Source organism: Camelina sativa, chromosome 9 (genome assembly GCF_000633955.1).
Source record: "Camelina sativa cultivar DH55 chromosome 9, Cs, whole genome shotgun sequence".
In the NCBI taxonomy this organism is placed as follows: domain Eukaryota; kingdom Viridiplantae; phylum Streptophyta; class Magnoliopsida; order Brassicales; family Brassicaceae; genus Camelina; species Camelina sativa.
Genome location: NC_025693.1, coordinates 9,225,471 through 9,231,070, shown reverse-complemented (window position 1 = coordinate 9,231,070; position 5,600 = coordinate 9,225,471).

Below are 5,600 nucleotides of genomic sequence, written 5' to 3'. Positions count from 1 at the left end.
AGCAGGAGTGGCCAGTTCAAGGAGATCCTCCCCATCTAAATCATTGTTGTCCTCAGTGATGGTCAGTGGTGCCATTCGAGGTGGTAATTGTCATCCACTCTGTAGGGCTATCGCGTGGGCAGACTCCATAGGACTTTTGGAGGTGGAAGTCGATTTATCTGTAAGCACTTGAATTCGAGATCCCAAGGCGTCAAACTTGTTATGTAGTTGCGGGAAATTGGCTGATAAACGGCAAGCGAGTTCATCGAATCTTGTATTAATGTGTATGGTGTCGGTCTTCTGTGTTGATATGACTGTGTGCATCAGTGATAGCAAATCCAGCGATGATGAACTAGATGGAGGTATGGGGCCGTATATCTGATTATTGGGGATGTAGGTTTTTGGCCTTGTTATGTTACCACATGGATTATAAATATAGTTCGCATCCTCGAGCTGAATAGTCTCCCCTTCTTGTTGTAAAAATTGCTCTTCCTCTGATATTGCATGAACATGATGCTGCTGGCTGAGTAGTTTATCGAGCTTGTCATTGAAGGTTTTCATGTCCCTCTTGTACTTGGCAACTTCCTCTCCAGTAGATCGCACATTGCGATCGTACTCCTCATTGTAATTGCCATCAGATTGAGCCAAGTTCTCCACTAGGTCCCAACCTTCATCAACATCCTTGTTGAGGAAGTTACCATTGCTTGCGGTGTCCAGCAACATCCGTATCTTGGGGACCACTCCTCTGTAAAGTGTACTCAGCAATGAAGCATTGCTGAAGCCATGGTGAGGACATCTGGTAGTGTATCCCTTGAAACGTTCCCAAGCTTCACTGAACGTCTCATTGTTCTTCTGAACAAAGCTGGAAATGTCATTTTGCAGCCTTGCGGTTCTGGAGTTGGAAAAACATTTGGCCAGAAATGCCTTCTTGCATGCTTCCCAAGTGGTGATGGACTCCTTGGGGAGTGATTTCTCCCAGATGTGTGCTTTGTCTCCCAACAAGAATGGGAACAGTCGGAGTTTGAATCCATCCTCACTAACTCCATTTATCTTGGTGAGACTACAGAGCCTATCAAATTCATCCAGATGATCCAATGGGTCCTCCATTGGCAATCCATGAAACTGGTTGCTTTGTATCATTTGGATGAGACTACTCTTGATCTCAAAATTGTTGTTCTGGACAGCAAGTGGCACAATGCCATTCCTTTGAGTATGAGTAGATGGAGAATCCCCTGTTCCTATGTAGGTCCTTGCTTGAGGAGCTGGTGGACCGTTCTGATTGTTCATTGTCTCCTCAATGATTGATGGTTGCGGCTGTTGAACTTGGTCTTAGTAGCCTTGGTCTGTCGATGTTGTCGATGAAAGGACTCAAGTTTTGGCTACCTCTGGATCGTGTTTGCATGCACATGTAGGTGGCCGAGTGAGTACACAAAGGTCAACCAGATCCAGGTGATCGAGTGACGGGTCAGGTGGGTGCTCAGGTTGTACCTGAGATTCAAAAGAAACAAAAACAATAGCAAACAAGTCAGATTCCAAACCAATACAGATAAAAGAACTTGATCTAGCAAGTGCTGAAATCCTAAAGGTAGCAAAATAAATACAACCAAATGGCAACGGCTCCAAATTGATAAGCGGATTTTCACCAAGGGTATCAATTCCCTATGCAGTTGTAGTACAAAGGGTTATCAATCCAAATGGTTGTTTATGCTAGCAGGAAAGATGCAATCAGAACAATGCAAGTCAAGCCAAGCAATTAAGGGTTTTGTCTAACAATCCTAAAATAATAAAAGAAAAATATATAAACAAACAACCACATGACCTATGCACTCGATGCAAGCATTCGAGTACAGGATCCGGTGGGGTGATCGAGTAAGCAAATGAAGTATGAACAACTCGCGGGGTTACTCGAAGCAGGTGATCGTGTACCTGTTCGGGTAAGAGATCGAGTGATGAATGCAATGCAAGCAATTAAGATATGAAAGCTTCTAAGGATGGGGTAATCGAATCCGAAGTGTTCCTGACCAGTACAGATGTCTTACATGCCTCAAGCAAATATTCCCTAGACAATGAATCTCTAAAATCTTGTTAAAACACTCTCTTGATAGAAAAAATCAACCTAGATCACTCCCCTACCCAACTCTCGTTGGAGAAACATGACCAAGCAGGCAATAAGAACCGATTCATTATTGTCAGTAAACCCCTTACTCATCTAATCTCTTAGGCTAAGTGAGTAAACCTCTAGCATTGGTTGATTCAAGCATCTCATCTACACCTCACGGTGGTAAAACACCTTAGATCTAATCTCACCCTCTCGGTTTGTTGACAGCATTAAGAACACCAATCTAGAAGGGAATCTATTAAACATATACAATCAAATTAAGACATCCTAACCAATCAAGAACACAAATCATCTATCCCATCCCTAGAAACTTTACTACACTACTCGGAAATCANGAAGTGTTCCTGACCAGTACAGATGTCTTACATGCCTCAAGCAAATATTCCCTAGACAATGAATCTCTAAAATCTTGTTAAAACACTCTCTTGATAGAAAAAATCAACCTAGATCACTCCCCTACCCAACTCTCGTTGGAGAAACATGACCAAGCAGGCAATAAGAACCGATTCATTATTGTCAGTAAACCCCTTACTCATCTAATCTCTTAGGCTAAGTGAGTAAACCTCTAGCATTGGTTGATTCAAGCATCTCATCTACACCTCACGGTGGTAAAACACCTTAGATCTAATCTCACCCTCTCGGTTTGTTGACAGCATTAAGAACACCAATCTAGAAGGGAATCTATTAAACATATACAATCAAATTAAGACATCCTAACCAATCAAGAACACAAATCATCTATCCCATCCCTAGAAACTTTACTACACTACTCGGAAATCAGAGCAAGAAACATAAAAGCATATATGAACGAAAATTGATTGTATTAAATGATAGAGTAGAGAAATAAGAGTACAAGATAGAAATCTAAAGAAATGATAAAAGGATATGAAATAAATCCTAACAAAAAGTGAAAAGTGTTTTGAGTTGCTCGGTTCTCTCACAGAAGCTCTCGCTCTCTGGTTTGAGGGTCTGTGGCGTGCTCGTTTGCGAGAAAGAAAAGGAGGGGTTTATATATGGAAAACCCTTTTACTTAGCTTCCCAGTCCTGCCTGAGGGTCTACTCGATGGGGTACACGAGGATAAGGTCGAGTTACTCCTCGGGTAGATCTTTGGGTTGTTCTTCGGGTACATGCTTGGGTTTGTCCTTGTTTTCCGCCATTTTAGGCTCTTAAGCACATGTTTTCATCCAAAGTATGAAAATGCAAAAACACCTAAATGGCCTAAAAGTGAATTCCTACAGTTAATAACCTAAAAATGCCAAGGTAAGGGTATAAACAATGCAAAATATGGACAAAAAAGGATGCTAAAAACATGTAAATTAGAGAGTTATCAAGACTGCAAAAGGAGAGACAAAACTAAATCTTGTAAAGAAGAATCGATTATAGTGAGAGAAAACAAATCGACATCTTAAAAACTGAAACCAATTGTAACCATAAAAATCTTGTAATGAAGAATAGATTATAGTCAGAGAAAACAAATCTACACCTTAAAATTTCACATGAACTAAATCGATCGAAATGCAAACAGAAACGAAGAAACCCCTAAAAATTTGAAACAGAAACCCTAAAAAATTGTCTAAATTGTCGAAAAGAAAACGGATATAAACATCTCGAAACCCAAAATCGATTACCCAAAATTGTACCAAATCCAAATCTGTACCTTTGATTTCGATAAATTTGCAGACAGACTATCTGAGAGAGATAAGAGAATTTCGGAGATAGCTAAAGAATTTCTTAAAGATAGAGAATCTAAGAATCTAAGAATCAAAAGAAAGAAACTAAAACCCCTAGCTCGTGAACAGAGAAGCAAAAGAAAAGAATGTGAGATATTTCGACAAATGTAAGAAGAGGGAATAATGAAAATATTGGGCGCTTGTTTTTTTAGCTAAGTACTTAGCCGGGAAATGAAAAATAATTTTTCGCCTTAACTAAAGACAACGTTTTTAACTTTGTAATGCTATGTAAGATACGCTTCAAAAAAAACTGTAACTTCTAAAAACATAATATAGCGTTTACAATTACCCAAACGCTATCTAAAATACGCCAGTATGTTAACTATAGCATAAACAAAAAAAACCGCTATATTCATGTGCTATCTTTACGACATTTTCTTGTAGTGTTGGAAGTTTTATATGTGCTAAGTGTCTTACTTTATATAAGTTATAATTATATGTTAAGAAAGTTTGATTTCATGGTTCAGCATCACTGAGTACCTGTGTTTTAACCTCCACATATAGTCCTCTGATAACTGTTTGCGGATAAAGGTCTTCGTAACAATCTTAACAGATAAGATTGCTATCAGATGATATACATATTAGTGATTTAATATGTGCACTTACCACCTTACCTATCTGATCATATTGGTTTTTTGCAAACACATACCTTTCTGCTAAATGTTTTCGTTTAGAGGTCTGATCACAGGGTCAATTAATAACCCAAAGCACACTCAACCACGATCTAGTGGTGTCGTAGTAGCACTTTAGGGTCGAATCCACAGAGACCAAGCGATGCACTATGAAACTATATAGACCAAGTATAGCTAAAACAACTAGAAAGATTGTTTTTCAAGTAACCAATCAAAGACAGAAATTAAATAAAAGTTTGTCAAATCAAGAGAAAGTATTGGGCGCAGGGAATCAGTTAGGAGCTATGATCACGAAATTAGATGATAGATTGGGAAAGCATTAAACAACCGTTCTTGAACTCAAATCTTTAACGTAAAACTAACCTACTGTCGCAGCATTAGTTATCTATGCAAGGAATGGATAAAACTCTAAACCGTTGTTTGAATCTAAACAATCCTAGCAAGCAATAAGTTCAAGTTTGATTATGTTCACAAGGTGCCTCAACTTCAACTGTCGTTGGCTAAGGATCACCTTGCTCACCTATGTTCTTTTCAAGCAATTCAACAACAGTTTTGATGCCTAGATGAATTTAACCTAAGATCATAAACTAGGTAGCTAAACTAGTTTAAGCAATAAGAACAACAATAGATGAAGAACTCAATAGATCAATCCCAAATCTAACAACCTAAGTTAGAGAATCATAAAAACCCCTTTGAAACCCGAAACCCAAAAGTTAAACTACTCAGACATGGCAATCAAAGAACAGCAAATCAAGGATGAAGAAATCATAATCTGAAACGACCGACCTTTTTTTTTTAATAATAAATAATAATTATAATATAATAAATAAACTACAACTAGTGGTCCCATACCCACTAGCCACCTAACCACAATCACAACCAACAGCGGAATAACAATACCAATAACCAATAAATAATATCCAATAAATATAATAACCAATATATTAATATCCAGTATAAAATCCAATCATAAACTAATAATCCAACAGCATAAATCAAATAACCAGCAATCCTAAACAATGTTCTAGGACTCAACTCTAGCAACCTAACAGAAGCTAGACAACCAAGCGAACCACTAGAACATCCTCCTCTTTATTGCCTTGATTCCACGATCACACTTTGCCTTTACCTGCACCACA